This window comes from Diabrotica undecimpunctata, chromosome 2 (assembly GCF_040954645.1).
Source record: "Diabrotica undecimpunctata isolate CICGRU chromosome 2, icDiaUnde3, whole genome shotgun sequence".
NCBI lineage: Eukaryota > Metazoa > Arthropoda > Insecta > Coleoptera > Chrysomelidae > Diabrotica > Diabrotica undecimpunctata.
This window is the reverse complement of record NC_092804.1, coordinates 144912260-144930494: the sequence shown is the minus strand read 5'-3', so window position 1 is coordinate 144930494 and position 18235 is coordinate 144912260. Positions and strand designations below refer to the sequence as shown.

The following is an 18235-nucleotide window of genomic DNA, read 5'->3' as shown; positions in this document are numbered from 1 at the left end:
ATATTAAAATAAGAAGTAAGCAACAAGGATATATCAACATTAGTGGATTAATAGAAAGTCAAAAACAGATCATCTGCAATTATACGTAATACATATACAATACACAAACACATAATATATAAATACAAAACAATCAGAATTTGATATCCTGAGGGTACAAACACCACCCTCAGAATTTTCCACTAAAAGTATGACTATTTGCCTACAAGATCGAGGCCAACTAAGCCACCTGTCAATTTGGAAAACATAACCGCCAAACAACTATTAGTTAAAATAACAGTTCACTTATTTAAAATAATATTGTTTTAAAACAATTTCCGTAGTAGAAATCGAAACGTCAAATGAACAGTTATAAAAAAAATGTAATTTTCATTACAATCAATTGTGGCTTAATCCCATATAAACATAATATTTAAAATCTTGTACTATTTCTTTTTATTCATGTGTGTGTTACCATGTCTATTTTGTAGGTAAGATATCATGTCCCATTGTCCCATTTGAAATTATCATCATAGAACCCACTAAATAGCGGCAAATATTGAATGGAGATTTGTTGCAGCTGAAATTTTTGTCAACCTGTTTGCATGTATTGAAAGAAAAAGACATTGATTTCATATAACCTAATAGACAGATCTAAAGTAGAAATTTTGGTGTGGTGGCATATTTCTGTGCATTGTGTCCAACAGTAGAAAGAAGAATATGGAGCAATTGGATGTGTGTAGTTACAAGGAAAGTACGTGAATGTACTTTTAAGATGTTTCTGAAGTTGTTGAAAAAGACGGACTATCCTAATAATACGCTATAAAAATAATACATTAAAAAAATCTGTAAATAGCCATGAAGCATACCGTGGTTACAGCTTGTGTTACAATTGTGGTTGGTTGCTTCTAGATTTATTTCTATTATCGCAAAAAAAAAGTTTATTTTGTCTATAAATTCCTTTAAATACTTTTATTGTCGGTAATAAGGCAAACGCTACTACACTCGCTTAGCTAAAAATGACTTTGACATTCGTTAGTAAACTGCATCTTTCTTTTTACAAATTTTAGTATAACTACTTCATTCTATTAAATTGATATAGTGTAAAAACACATCGCAACTTTAAATCTACTTTATTTTCAGTTAAACTATTATAATATAGATTTTAAATATGTATACATAAAGCCTTATAATAATACAGTTTCCATAATTTTGTTGAAAATAAACTACTTATAATGAAACTTTACAATGAAGAATTTATATTTTCCGTGCTCTTTCTGGGCTAATAGTGATAAAAATTATTTTGTTTCCTTGATTTCACTCACATGGTAAACGTTGGTAGTCATCACATCAAGAAAATAATACACCATTTCGTGGTTATTTTTTTTTATTTTATAAAATTTCAGCAAATGACCAAACCCACCTTTATCATTCCCAATTATTCTGTTCTACTGCAACTTTTTTTTCTTGTTTTTTAATAGTATTATTATTAAGAGAAAGGTATGACTATAATAATACGATTGGTTGTTTATCCATTTTATCGACATTCTTAAGAATGAGTAAAATATTTGCGAACAGAAAGTTTCAACAATGAATGTTCACATGCAAAATTATTAAACCAGTGTTATATGTTATATCAATCTGACCACCATTTATTAGATTGGCTATATACTATTTTATTAGACAACTAAATATAATTGTCTAAACTAAAATAACATGTGGTGCTCTTGATACAAAACCTGGGTATATTCATAATTGTAAGGGTCATATTGAGATAAAAAAAAATTTATTAGGGCGTTCATAAGACGTAATTTTACGTCTTTTTTTCCAATTTTACCTTCAAACAAAAGCAAATCTATTCAATAAATATCAGAATCATTTATCAAACAATATTATTATATTATTCGTTTAAAATATTCAAATTTATATAGTTCACAGATTGTAACATGGCCGCTGATAAGCACTCGATCAAGTGTGCGTAGTGCGTATGCAGCAAGAACGCTTAGCGTATATACAATTTCTCCCATCGGCCATACCACGGTAGGTGAGCTGCATTATGTAGATTGGATTGCATAATTCACAGTGTGTCACATGATTACCATGTTTATTTACTAATGTCAAAGTCATTTTATAATGCTTCATTGTAAAGAACCTTAAAACAACAAAAAATTAAATATGCCAAGTATTTTTCAATAAATATTTAAATCTTTGTTTATTGTAAGTTGTTGGACTAGTAGTAATTCTTAATGTAGCTTAAGAGGGGTTAATGTCCATAGTATAAAAACAATTTCTGTTATCAAAATTATCAGAAAAACCACTAAAAGTTTTCTGACTAACGTTTTTTATTTCAAAACTGAAAAACAAGTGTCATTACTATACGCATTTCGTTAAAATCATTGGACAAATTTTGTATAAAGGGAAGTTTAAGTTTAATCTACAGACTGAAAAAAATGTAAATAGTTTCAAAATGATAGGGATGTCAAAGTGGGTAATTAAATAATTTATTTTAGTGCAAACTATCACAAGAATATAATGTAAAATGACGGAAGGGGTCACTTTTAATACAGAAAAATCATTATTTATGTTATTGCCGTTAATTTTTTTGTAATTAAAATCTGAATATTCTTGACTTCACTTTTTAATTTTGGAACTTAAATGTAAGTGATTTAATAAATATACATTATAAATATTCTCCAGCAATGACGTCATGTCTTTTTATTTTATTTACGTAAGTAATCCTTATTATTTTGTTTGCATCTTACTAATTAAATTAGTTCTCAAATTATGAGCTCCCATAGCTTTTGATCCCAAATATCTTCTCGCGGCAAAGAAGAATCCACTTACCACCTAAGCTTTAATGATTAAATTGGCCATGCCATTTCGCAATCTGCTCTAGTCTTTTCTTGCTTCAGTTTAGGTAGGTACTTATATGGTATTTGTGTGGTGCGGTTTAATGTTTAACCTGTATGTTGCAATTGAAGCGTGAGGTGATATGACGTCCGAAACATCGAAAGTGTTCATGGACCTTAAGGTTCAATTCAGTGATAGTGATTTGGGACGATAAAGCATTATCATTAAATGCAGTCCTCTTGTCGGATTTAAACTTAAATGAATTTTCAGAACTCAGGAATATTTAAAATGTGTGCTATTATATTGAATTATATGCAATAGTGTTAGGCACTGGTGAATCAAAATATTTTGGTACAATGAATGAATCAAAATATTTGGTAAAATAAAAATCGCCATTCAAGGTCAAAATATATGTCAAATGAAAGTCCTCAATTAGTTGATCAGTTTTGGAGAAGCCTTCAATTTTATTAGCGAGAGGTTTCCGAAATAATTAACATAAACGGGAAGTGATTATTTCAAATAGTATTCTATCAAAAAGAAAATATGCAGATAACTCCAAAAGCGATCTTTTAACTATTTCTATTTAAGTATAATAAGTCTGCTAAGATTGTTTTTTAATTTCCTTATTATGGAATTGGCAAGCAAATAGTAAATCAATGTAAATGTATACATATTATATTATTTTTTTAAGTTGGCAATCTAAATGTTTTTATGTAGATAATCTCGGGAAACGCTCATTTAACATACCTCGATCTTGAGGGACGACTATGTTTATTTTACTATAAGTATATTATAATAAACAATCGATATTATATAGAAAAATATTCACGAATAAAAAGAATCCTGAAGAGATTATAATATTAAAAGAGGAGGACTGTAGATAAGCAATGACTGTTATAAAAGTGTTACTTGGAAACACTCATAATATTGCAAGAATTATTATTATTCAATTCACTTGATAGATGAAGCAATGAACCTACGCATTTTTGGAGTTGCATGGATCTCAATGAAACTTGTCGCATTAGTTTCGTAAGAGCTTTAGAAAATTTTGTGAACTAAAGTCATGATGTCGAAATGGAAATTGCATTATTGAACAAGGAAAATGCATTTTTCAAAGTGCATTGAAGCATAATAAATTTTTAATTCGGAAATAATTGACGGAAACGAGTTCAATATTACGCACGCACCTGGTGTCCAGGAGCGCCTCGTCTCCTTGAGTTTTGTGGAAATTCGATACAAAATCAGTGCAAAGTTGTTACTGGGGATTTTTGGGGTTCGCTGAACACAAATGTCATGTCGGCAATGGTCTTCGAGGCACCTGGTGCCCAGGATGGGACTAGTCTGGAGTTTGATGGAAATTAAATAAAAAATCAGTTCGTCCTAAGCACCGGGTGCCTTGGAAACCATCGCCGTCTTGGTATTCATATTCAACGACCCAAAAATCCATAAGTAACGACTTAAAACTGATTTTGTATCGAATTTTCACCAAACTGCAGGAGACAAGGCTCGTCGTTGGCACCAGGTGCCTCGGACACCATCGCTGACATAGTGTTCGTGTTTAGTAATTCCAAAAACCTCCCGAGTAACGAGTTTGCACTGATTTTATACGACTTTTATAAAACCCCAGACGATGCCCATGCTGGGCTCCAGGTGCCTCGGAGACTATTGCCGTCATGATCTTCGTATTCAGCGACCCCAAAAACCGGCGAGTACTAATATTGAACTTATTTCCTTTAATTATTTCCGAATTACAAATTTATTATTTTTAATTACTTCGAAATGCACTTAAATGCACGGAAAATGCATTTTCCTTGTACAATAATGCAATTTTTATTTTAACATCACCACTTCATTTCACAAAATTTCCTAACGCTCTTACGAATCGAATGCAACAAGTTTCATTGAGATCCATCCAACTGCAAAAAATTTTTAGGTTTTGGGCTTTTTACTTCTTTATTGAATCGCTAGCAATTATTATTATTTATGATCTTTAACGGGAACTAAGCAAAATTTCAGTCAAAAATTTATTTTGATGTTTCCATTTCCACTTCGGAAATCGTTCTCAAATACAAACTACGATTTCCGAAGTGGAACTCGAAACATCAAAATAAACGTATTTTTGACTGAAAATTTGCTTAATTCCCGTTAAAGATCATAAATAATATTAAAATGTCACAAGAAAATAGCTTCCGAACAATATATTCTCCTTTCAACAGCTGACAGACTTGACTGTCCACTTCTGGACGTTAGCCTCCTCTGGGCGATTCCATTTTAATTTGTCTCTTGCTGTCTGGTGCCATGGTCTTCCCGCATTTTCTTTCACATCGGCTATCGCCCAGTCATCTTTTTGGTGGTCGACCCACACTACTCTTATGTAACTTAGATTTCCACAACATGTCCTCCTCGATTTCAAGTTTGCCAATGGCAGCCCATGCCATGCGGATTCTTCGGTCTACTTCCGTGTATTTTCTTTCTCTGCTCAAATTTATTAGATGATCCGAGTAAATATATTTTCCCACCCTTTCTATCACTTCCTTTCCCACAGTGTCGGGTAGCTCTGTTAGACACCAGACTCAGTAAAACACAATTTTAATCTAAAAATATATTCATAATAAATATCAAAATATAATTAACTACTACATAATGTGTACAATAAAATAAAATACCAATCCTAGTGAATATATGGACGACGCTACGATTGGCTGTTGATTCCTGCGAAAAATAAATATCGGTAATGCTAGAAAAGTTGAAATAGAAGGAAGCTGTATTGGTCAGTATCCTAACATCGGGGAAAATAATCAGTACTTAGTGTGGGCCAGAGGTCGCCGAATCGATCACTACTCGATACGGACAGTTTGGAGTTCCTACCAGATCAGTGCTCTGGTCCGAACTCAGTTCTCCGTCAATATCTACGCTGTTTTATACCTTTGCCGGTGTTTCATCTCCAGCGCACCAAATGGGTCGGTGTAATTGCGTGCGTATAGAGAGATAGCAAGGCGGCGATGCCATCGTTACACCTCTTTTTCTTTGGAAAAAAATGTAGCATACTTTTTTTTCCAAAGAGAAAAAGTGTGGTGTGGTTTTTGTCGGTTGTGCAATAGCCCACTTCGTATACTGGTCTTAGATGACTGTCAAAAAGACGTTCTCCTCTGTAGATCTTCGCATTGGTACACCAAATGATTCGAGATAGTTTACCAAGGCTTTTCTACAGTGGATGGTTGCATCTGCGAAGGTTTACACTTAAGGCACTTTCTTACAGTTCCTAACGTAGCTTAGTTCTTTGAACATAGTCAGGCCAATGGTTTTACGCTGTTGTATATCTTTGCTGATATTCTATCTCCAGCGCGCATTGAATGGTAGTGGTAGGTGTCGATGACAGTACGTGCGTATAGAGAGATACAAGCCGATGACAAGAGGTGGCGATGTCATCGTTACACCGTAGAATTACAACTTCTGAAAATAATCTTGTGTTGTGTTGCCAATACTCTTAGGAAAAAATATAGTGCAGCGACGTGGCTAAAAACGTCTCGCTAACATATAATATAAAACGATTCATTGTACTATTTTTAAGTGAAAAAGGAAAACCTAATTGTATCAGTTATCAAAAATATTGTCTCATGCGTCATTGCGAATTTTTGTTCATTTATAAAGAGAAGACGCTGTTCAGTAAGTTAATAAAATACCAAAATGTATTCAGAGAACTAAAAAGAATCCTGATAGATTTTTTAATTATATGAGAACTTCATTTTCATATAATTATCTAGTATCTAGCGTATTATCAAGCGCCAATTCAAATAACACCTGAACTTAGTCGTACCGCTGGTCTCGAACCTTTTCGCTGCACTATATTTTTACATTAAAAAAACAACGATGCGACGACAAAATTTAAACGATGCTATTTCTTAAAAACAAATGTTTATTAACACATTCTATGTACTGAAAACATGCCTGTGTCGTTTACACTCGTAGATATGACGTCTTTGTGGAAAATGGTTTTATATGTATATGTGTAATATTTAGAAAAGAAACTTAACTAAAAATAACTGTAAGTGATCAATAATAACATGCAGTCCGTCATCTGTATTTATATTTGAAATTAGATTCAGCCTAAAGCTTCTATGTTTTACAACATATTGAATTTAGCACAATTATAGTAGTAGCACCAAACTATTTGAACTTTAGAAAATGCATTAATTCATTAACTTTTAATATGTGATAAACTGTGTTTATTTTCCTAATAGTGAAAATATGTGTAATGAAGTGCTCACTATTAGAAGTCGGAAAATATTTGTTTTCTTTTTCGTTGTACCTTTGTATTTTTCGTAATATAAGAATATTACTTGTGTATATAAACAGAATAACCTTTTAAACTGTTATTATCTTTGTAAGCTAAGGGTTCCACAAACATTTATAGCCAATGTAAGAAAATTCAAAATATTTTCAAGAATGTGGTGGTATTGACCACCACTGCGGCTTGTTAGCATATGAACTTTTAATTTATTATTTTTGAGTCGCTTATCGCTCTTATACACTTACTTGTTGAAAATATTTCGTATATTCACTATTGGGCAGACCATGTCTACTTTATGTTCCTAATATACTGCTGAATATAGAACATAGTCTTTTGTATGTTATCTGGTGTCTTACTCTGGCAAACTATCATTCATTAAGAATTATTTCCGACTTCTTTTATATCATTCTTAAAAGGAATATCAGGAATGGCAATCTGTTTATGTATTTTATTTAATTTTAATGTGTACTGTGACTACTATGAACTTCGAGGAAATAGATAATGGATTTTATATCGATGTACATGATTTTTAACAGTGTTCCCGTGCACATATTGGTATCATGCATAATTCCAGTCCTTTGTAAAACACATTGTTAACCACTGTAACTTGTAAATGTGCTACAGCACAGTTTCGGTATGATCGTATGTCTTAAAAGATTGTATTGTGACACCTTCATGTGACTAGCTGCATAATTTGAAATTATACCCTCATTTCCGTATTAAAATTGGCTTAGTAAATAATAGTAAATAATATGGCCTAACGATGTGTAATGCCTTTAGATCGTTTGTTTTTTAAGAGGCTATTATCAATGTACGCATTTTTCTGCGCGTCCGCTTTTTATTAATTGTTAGTTTATACATTCAAGATATAATATTATTAAATATCCCAACAGTTTACATATTTATCCCATTGTAGTAAATACCGTTTCTCTTGAATACCAGCTATAAGGACAAACTATCCCAAAAATGTTTTTGCTACAAAGCGAAAATTATAGATGTAATAATGGCTCATTTAATCCAGACGACCTTTGACGTGGAACTACTATCTGAATAGTATAGAAAAGTACTCGTATCTTTTTACAAACATCGTTTAAAATAGTGGGCTTTAAGCAAAGTTTTAAATTATCGCATTGTAGTAGACTTTGTCTGATAACAATCACGTATTATTTATTTATTTATTTGAGCAAATGCTCTTTAGCATGTACTGAAGTATTTCTTTAAACTGTTCACAAAAGTAAATTCAAAGATGCTGAGTTCGAGAACTCTTTAATTTTATGGCGGTGATTTCGAATCTGGAAAAATTTTTGTGATCTGGTTTCCAAGTACATATTGATATGTGGACAATCAAACAACAGCTTTAAACGTAATCTGGCCTCCACAATCTCCGCTATGGGAGAGAACATAATAACGAAGACATGCTGGGTTAACAATGTATGAGGCCGAATGGATGTTTCAACTTTAATCGTCGATATCTCGGAAACTGAACATTCTGGCGGAAAAGAGTGTCATATTCGGACTCAGTACCTTTAATTTATTAGAGAAGGTTAAAAAAAATCTGTCACTACATGCTACACTGAATTTACGCCTTTTTTAATCTGTTAGATCTATTAAATTTCATATTTTTTACGTCGAATTTTTTAACAGAAAAATGTAATTGTATGATTAGGTCAAAACACATGTTTCCAGTAGTTATTAAACCCTAACTAGAACAGAACAAAAAGTATTTAGTTTCTTTTTATAGTCTCCGGTCCTTCCTATGATTTGTTCCATTGTTTTACATTGTTTATACAGTTTATCTTTCCGAACAAAACCCATTTTCATAATCTACTATAATTTTCTCAGCCCTGTTTTAGCAAATCCATAATAATGTGTAACATTTGTCTAATTGTATAGATATGACTCAAAGGATATTGTAGTAAGTTGCTTTTAGAGAGATAAAACCTAATAATATAAAAAATTGCTTTTATATGTACTCTCTTATAATTATTAATATGTTTGATTTTGTATTATAACGGAATTGAAATTGCAAAGGTATTAAAATACATTTCAATGTGCAAGTGCATTTTTTATGTACAAGTAATAATATAAATAATAAAACATTCAAAAACTGCAGATAGCTTTAAAAATAGCACGTATTCATGGTTATCTCCTTAAAAAAATAGCATTTTAATAAATTTAACGGGATATTCCAAAAAATATTTCGTTTGTGTAAACTTTTAAGTAGTTAATTTTCGATTTTTTTTTTATATTCTGCCTTGATATAAAAAGCTGATAAACAAACTCAAATTATGCAGCTACATAAAGGACTAGGCACAGATAAAAGATTATTAATAAAGTAATTTTTATTCAACGAGTGTATGTGTATAGTATATTGCAGATCGTACATCAAAGCATTCTCATTCAAGAGCCTTGTCTGCTGCACTTGCCTATAATGTCAAAAGTAATATACCAACAAAAGTTCTTTTCGGTTGCAACTCTGTGCAGTTCTTAACTAAGATTAATAACTCCAATGGTGTCATAACCAAGTGCACTGAAAGCAAACACATTTGCCAATAATATAGAATTCCCTGTATACTGTAGGTCAAGATATATCTAGTTTTTTATGCCTTTAAAATATTTTTACAATTGTAACCTAGCTTAGCCTCTACAATACTAGACGTACGGGTCTCGACACGTGCCGTGTAATGCCGCTTCTAGGCTAGCACTGAACATTTTTGTATTTTTGAATTTATCATGTTTTATAAACTACAAGTAAAATTATAGAAGATGAAACAGTTCAGTTAATGAAAGCGTTGCCGACATAACGCGTCTTAATACATTTCGGAACATAGAAAATCGTTCTTCCCTATGAAAGCAACGGAAAAGAATTTTTTTATAAACTGTAAAACAATTTCATTTACACAGAACAATATTTTTTGAACGATCAGCGCCGCTATTTTATCGTATGAAAAAATGCTTAATATCTTTTTTGCTATTCAAATGTTATTTTCGGTTAAATTGGCAAAATCGTATTATTTACTTCAACAAACATTTTTCTCTGCTAGAAAGTTATAAAAATTCTTGTATAATCAATAATTGATATCGACTACAGTGTTGAATAAAAATTATTAGTCATGTACACTTAATCAGTGCCTACTCTTTTTTATATAATAGTGCCAGTTCACTACCAACTTTTAAAAAGCACTCTTAAGTTCACTTAGAAGAAGCTTATAGAAGAGAAATATAGCAAAAATTGTGTTTAATAGATTACTAAGGTCATGGTATATATATTAAGGTATAATATGAGAGCTCAATTTTCCCAACAATGAGTTAATATTATTCAAGAAGCTAGTCCTCTATTTATACTTCATGATAAACCATTTTTACAACACGGTATTTAAAAGAATAGTTGTGATGGATAGTATTATATTGGAAATCAGTTAATATATAAATTATTGTTTATTGTCTGATATATACATAAAATACAATTTAAATATGTTTTTATTCATTAAAATTTTCAAGGTTATTACAGCAATTAAAGGAGAGCAAATCAAAAAAATCATCGTTTACTTCTATGATTTTTATATATCTCACAGCAGGCGAAACCTTTAAGATTTAAGATTCCTATTAAGTCCGCCACTCAAGTGCACAAAGATTAAAACCTTTGTGCACTTAAATAAAAGTTGAGATATTTTTGCCCAGTCGTTTTCGTTTCTTCATCATGGCGTCGGTCAATAACTGTTTTTTATGGTCTGTTTTTAATCCATCTTCTGTAAGTCATTTACTTACATGTAATAAGTATTGCTGAAATACTTGGATTCTTAAACTTCTATCTATCTAGGGATTCTTCTATCCCTTATTAAAAAAACGGCATCCTATGTTGTTGACTTTCACCTTCTTCCACACTTCTCTGTTCTGTTCATCGCAATCGTTCCAAGCCCCTTTTTTGTTTATAGATCGTAAACTTACTCTACACATTGTAATTGAAATTTCTGTAGCTTGGTGTGTACCCACGTGTGTACCATAGAACTTTTCATCAGTCGCCATGTTTTTTATTTATATAATTTATATTATACCTCATGCGTACTGGTTTATTTTATAAAGAAATATTTATTAATAAATATTTTTATTTAATAAAAATATAACATTGTTTATACAGAAATAAAGGTTTTAGAAAATTTATAAAATAATATATGTATCGTCTTTAAATGGTTTAGAGCGTGTATCGCCCTTATATTTTCCATAACAACACCGCTTCGTTGTTCCTATTCGTACAGGTATCATAATAATAATCGTTTAAAAAAATTAATTGTGGCACATTTTTTTAATAATTAGACTCCCTTTGGCATTTTTATATTAATTATCTATATTATTTATATTATTAACCTAACCTAACATATTTGTTTACAAAAAGTCTGTTCGAAAAAAATGGCTGACACTATTTCTTGAAGAAAAGTCCTATTACTCACTGGCTGTCGGAAACTCATTACGTTGACATAAACGTGTTGTCAACTGTCAAAAAAATTAAATTTTGAAAAAAGTGTATTTACATTAAGTCGCTCAATATGCATTTTGTTCCGATTTTTTCCAATACACATTCAACACTAGTGTATCGAACTCTTAAACGATAAGTTTATTTTATCCGCAAATACTTTGCACGCGGTCGTTAGTTCCAATATCCTTTCTGAAAGTTAATCATTCTATGGCAAGCACAATGCCCAAAATATTTGTTTCTCACGTAAGACTTTTTATTATGGTATTTACTTTTATTGTTAAAATTAGTATTGTAATTGAAAATGTAACTTACGATTTTAAAGGCACAACATGAAAGACATGTTTTTCCGATATCTATCCGAAAAACATGTACGAACTGACACATTTTAAATATTCTGATTTTTATAAAATCTAATATGCAGGAAATCTACAAACTATACTAAATAATCCATAAAATACAAAACGTCAAAATACATTTTCAATACACCCATAAATATGAGATCGAAACTAAAAAAAAAATACATGAAAAAGCTGTAATCAACCTGATGAATAAAAACGTTTTAACATTGTTGATATTGTAGCTCGAGAACACTACTAATCCGCTTATACTATAAGTATAATACGCTATATTAAAAATTCCAAAAAATAAAAATATTTGAAAATATATAAAGGATATTACATAACTTCATTTATATACGCCATCTTTGTATATAACTTGCTAATTGTTTTAACTTACAAAATCTGCATAAGTATTATAAGTGTTTTTTATATTCAAAATATAATTATTTTTTAATTACAATTACCAGCAATGGCCACTGTATATCAAATATTGTAGTTCTTAATACAGGCTTATTTTTTTTATTTTTGTATACTAAATATAAAAAGATAACATTTTGTCAGTACTAATAAAATTTCTTTTATCAGTGCTGTGATACAGAATGTGATAAGAAAATGACATTTTGGGCTTGTGAAAGGACTAGCTCTGTGAATATCAATAGAGAGAATATTCTGTATGTATAAAAGGCAGATATCTTATAAACAATGATTCAAACATTTCATAATTTCACAAACATCTAAAAAAATTAAGTGTATATTGTGTATGCCTCTAGAAGAGGTATTCGCAGTATATATAAACAATGGTAAGCTAGAAGAAAAAAGAAAATTTAATCTGTCAGTATTTTGTTAGTTATACTCTTATTATTTTTTATCGTTTATTTAGATTTATTGGCCAATTAGTACTACTAGCTGTGCTCTATATAATTTTTTGATGGATTGAGTTGTTTCAATTTTGTTATTTATCAACATCCAAAACAGTACACAATCCGCTGATGTCGTTCATAATTTTTATTAGTATTGTTTAAAAGATAAATGAAACTTTTATAAAATGGGAAAATCCTGTATATACCTTTGCTATACTAACTAAAATGTAAGAGTCCCACTGTTGGTCTCACCCTCATTAGAGTAAAGTATGTAAAATATATTTAATAACTAAATACTATGAATCTTGTAGATATATGAAAAATATATTGTTAAATTTCTATTGTTTTTTCTTAAAAGGGTTATTTTTATGTAGATAATTTAGAGCAGAGTGTTTTATATGATAGAAATATATGTCTGAGATAAAATATAGCTTAGATATTATTTATGTACGTTTTCATGCCATATACTTTTTTTAAGTGTTAGAAAACATAAAAATGCTCTGCATCTAAAGATACAACTGTGAGCTAATTTTTATTTTGTTGTTGATTAATTTTTGATTATTGTGAATGTAAAGCAAACAGTAAATTTTTAACTTTCATAATAAGACCTACTTATGAGAATTATAGTCTCTGCAGTTTGTCAGTGTACGCATGTGGATGCGTCAATAAATATTCTCATTTTGATACTTTTTATTTCCATACCTACTCCTTGTAATCATTTTAACCCAAAAATTATTAAATTTAATCAAACTATTATTAGTATCAAGGGGTCGGTCAAGTATTACGTAACGCAATTAAGTATGAGGAGGTCTTGTAAAATGCTTCGTTAAGCGATAAAAAAAAGTTGAAAAAAAAAAACGTGAAAATTGATAAAAACGATGTTTCGACGGAATATAGAAAGCCTGAAGGTAGCTTGCAGGATCTAACAGGGCCCAATCTGTCATGGTATAGCACTCACATCCGTAAATCGCAACATTTCTTGCAAGTGAATAATGAGCGGACAAATGCCGAGGTTGCTGCTCGAGGAGTGCGTTAAAATCTGTCGTTCTGGATTTCCTGCAGTCAATCTGTCCAAATTCCAAGTAAGCTCGTGGTGCCTAGTCAGTTAGATAAAGGATCGTCCAAGTTTTCACCACTTCTTGTGGTTGTCCGTTGATCTGTTGCTCCACTGAGTGCATTTAAGCAGGTGCCCTCACGAACAGAATATGTGCAATCGGTACGATCTATTTCACATCATACAATAGTGCATTCCACGACGACTTGCTGCCAAACGGGCAAATGAGCTTCTCTGCATTGTGCACTATAATAAAACATCGTCTGAGGATGTCGATTAACTCGACGAAGACGAAGTTGATGCATGTGGTTTAATAATTCTTGAATCCTCTTTGTCTACTCTTCGAATGCCAGTATTGAAAGAATGTGAGTGGCTGACAAACCTATACTCCTAAAATGTAATTGTTTTTTTTTAATACCTACCTCTTTCTTCCATTCTTATTAACAAAAGACTTAAGAACTCCGTCAGTAGAGTTACGACATACACTGGAGCAGATATTAGATCTGATCACAACCCCTTAGTGGCCGATGCAAGAGTTAGGCTAAAACGAATAGAGGTAAAACATCAGCAAAACAATTTTACTACTTTAGATGTCAAGAAAAGTAAAATAGAAAATGATGTACACAATTACAAGAAAGAAATTGGAACGACCGAGAATGTTGACAAAACAGAAATTATTTCATGAACATATGACCAATATAATAGGAGAACATAGTGTAACTATAGAGTCAATGAATGACTGAAGAAATACTAGACCTTTTTGAACAAATAAGGCAGGACAAGACAGACGAATACAGAAAAACAAAGAAATAAAATAAAAAATACGAGCGGCTAGAGAATCTTCAGAAATGGAAGAATTAGAAAAAAAAGCATGACATGTTCAATATGCAGCACAAGAAAGTTCGTGAAATTTCTGGCCTGTATAATAAGAAAAACACTAATACTCCATGCAGGAAAAATTATCATTCATAAACAAGAAATATTTATAACATGGAGTAATTATATAACTGAATTGTTCCAAGATGACAGGCCAAACGTACAGAGCAATGTAAAGAAGGACCGACAATTATAAAATCTGAATTTTTTCTTGTAATAAAATCAGCCAAAACCAAGAGTGCAACTGGACCATACAACATTCCAAGACTAGAACAAGGAGAATGTATAAGACTAATGAAGCATGAAATAAGAAATAAAAACATAACCGAAGGAGAAGACATACTAAAATTTATTAATCCACAAAGACTGAGATGGTTCGGACACATACAAAGAAGATAAGAAGACGCACTAATTAGGAAGATAACAAACCTGAAACCAGTAATAAACACAACATACGACATAGAGCGGCAAATGCTGCTCTACGTCGTATGTTGTTTAAAACATAAGAAATATTTCATACCCAGGGCATATTCTTCGAGAAGACCGGTACAGAATATTTCAGCTTATCATGAAAGGTAAAATCAAGGACCGCAGGAAGATGTGATGGCTCGAGAACAGAAAGAAGAAGAAAGGTAGGTACCTCGTGATTTTATGTTTAATTTTTGTTAAGAATAAGATTTTAATTTGAATAAAACGTCTTATATCAGTTACATTTTCGTTTCTAATTGTATTGCCAACTGTAGAAATAAATATGTTAATTTATGAGTTTTTTATTAAAACAGTTAAAACAGAAAAATGCATGAGAAGAACAATAAGGGATTGAAGCCAAAAATGTATTAAACGATAGGGATAAAAGGAAAACGTAAAAAACTTTCCAGTAATTTTCGCAACATAATTGTTACTTTTAGATAAAAATGGTTGTAATGCGCATAGCCAAACATGAGATTTGCACAAAAATATCAGCAAGGGCACACAACTAGTAATCGCTTCAGATAATACAGAGTTAGTACTTTTAAATACCGGGATCATTTGTATCAGCTGTAGATTTAAGGTTTGCAACTACAGATATTGCCATTAATTGCAACCTTACCTGATGTGCTGGAATCGGATTATGTTCCAATTACAATAGAAATTAACAAAGGCCTGAAGAGTAAAGATCTCATAATTCACCCAAAAAAGGTGGAATTTAAATAAAGCGAATTGGAGTTTATATGAAGAAGCTGCAGATACATATTTTTCACACTATAAAGAAATAAGAGGCAACACATAACTTAATTTAAGTTACTAATTCAGGTAATTAACAAAGCAGCCAATACTTGTATTCCCACATAAAAATCTTTTAATATGAGTAGCGGAACTCTTCTTTCACCTTGGTGGGATCAAAGCTTCAATAAGGCTATTATAATAAAGAAAGGAAACAAATAATCAACATCTATAAGAATCAAAGCATATTGTAAAACTATATCAATTTCAAAAAAAAAAGTTTTTAAAATTTAAAACTAAACTACATTGGCAACTTTGTAAGTAAGTAAGTCCGAAAATTATGAATTTCTAGACAAAATTACACCAGCTAATGCTATGAAGGACACATTACCCATCTTTTGAAAACAAATACAGAATAATAACAACCGTAAGATTTTCAGTGAGCCAATTAGTCTAACAGAATTAAATTATGTTACAAAAAACAGAAAGAATAATCAAAATTTTAAATAATATATGGATAAATGGCGAAAGTGTAAAATAATGGAAAAAAGCTATTGTAATATCCATACGTAAGCCAAACAAAAACCCACATCGAAACGACTCATACAGACCTATTGTATTTATGTCATATATATACTTAACACGTTAAACGCCGTAATGTATATAAAATTAATGATTTTCTTGGCCGGCGATTTTTTTTACTCAAAACATATTTATATGTCATAAATATTTCATACACAAACATGTCACATGGATATTTTTTTTCCAAATCGTATTTTGAACCGCAAAACAAGTATGCACCATGCGGCCCCCAGTACCAAATACATATTCGAGGCCGCGCAACCCACCCGTGATTCACGCCGTCAGGAATCAACTTGTCGGTCGTAGTCAATTATCATAGCTTTATAATAAAGGGTGTTTTTTTAGAGGTATAGAAATGTAAGTTGGTAATACTTTTTTAACTGTTTTCCATTTTGACAGCTGTGTGATCTATGTTTGGTTTGTCGTTTCAGCATGAATAGACTTGACGCCAGAATAACGCTTCCAAAATTGTACAAATTTATTTTGAAAATTATGGTTCTGTTCGAAATACGTATCGCGAACTACGTCCATTTTATGATCAACATAATAGTCCATCAGAGCAAGTAATTCGATTAACCATGGAACGTTTTTGCACCACGTTTACTTTAAATGATAATATGCATCCGACACAGATGCGTCGTACAGAAGTTGTTGCTGCTGTAGAGTGTAGCATACAGGAAGACTCGAATCAGTCTATCTGCCATCGTGCACAGCGGTTGGATGTCCATCGACTTTATGGAAGATTTTGCGCAAAGATCTTGCTTTGCGTGCTTACAAAATCCAACTCATGCAAGAATTAAAGGTACATCATCACCTAACAAGGCGTAGATTCGGTGATGGGTCCAAAACGAGATTGCCGTTGATTCCTATTTTCATAAGCGAATTTTGTTTAGCGATGAAGTTCACTTTTGGTTGAATGACTACGTCAACAAACAAAACTGCCCTATTTGGAGTTAAGATAATCCTCAAATGTACGTTGAGAAACCATCACATTCAGAAAAACTGGCTGTTTGGTATGCTTTATGGTCTGGTGCAATCATTAGACCATATTTCTTCAAAAACGATGCTGGCCAGAACGTTACACTAGTGATGACCGCTATAGAGCCATGAGAACTGCCTTTTTCCTTCCCCAATTGAATAACCATGATGTGCAGGAGCTGTCGTTTCAATAAGATGACGCAACATGTCACACAGCTCGTACCACAATTGATTTATTGAAGGAAACGTTTGGTAACCGCATAGTTTCACATTTCGGACCGTGAATTGGCCTCCAAGATCGTGCGATTTAACACTGCTGGACTATTTTATTGGAGATATGTGAAGGTGCTAGTCTACGCCGATAATCATGAATCGATTGACCACTTGAAGGACAACATTCGCCGCGTTATTGCCGATCTTCGGCGACAAATATTAAAAAAAAGTGATCGAAAATTGTACCTCCAGATTAGACTACGTCAGAGCCAGCCATCAGGTCATATACCGTAAATCATATTTAAATTATATTGCCAAAAGATTATCTTTCGAATAAAATCAATTTCATGTTTATGGATAAAAATCATCTTTGTTTTATTCCATTTTAAAATTCTATACCTCTAAAAAAACACCCTTTACAAGCATTCAGTCTATTTCGCGTCGTTGTCCAAATAAGTGCAATAAATTGTGCATCTAAAATGGGCGAATTCGAGAAAAAAACTCAACTTGATATAATAGATATGCTTTTCAAAAAGC

At 31.6% G+C, this 18235-nt stretch overlaps 1 protein-coding gene and 1 long non-coding RNA gene across 4 annotated transcripts in view; one reads left to right on the top strand and one right to left on the bottom strand.

The window, feature by feature from the left end:
• wdb (serine/threonine-protein phosphatase regulatory subunit widerborst) overlaps positions 1-13476 on the top strand; it is a 105286-nt gene extending 91810 nt beyond the window's left edge. For 2 of the 3 annotated variants that reach the window (XM_072523650.1, XM_072523653.1), the window contains exon 7: positions 471-13476. The gene's annotated coding sequence lies outside the window, so the exon portion shown is untranslated. The remainder of the gene's footprint in view (positions 1-470) is intronic. The other variant, XM_072523651.1, reaches the window with a different exon arrangement.
• The window catches only part of LOC140434997 (uncharacterized), a 244720-nt gene that overhangs the window by 6938 nt on the left and 219547 nt on the right, over positions 1-18235 (bottom strand). The window lies entirely within an intron of this gene.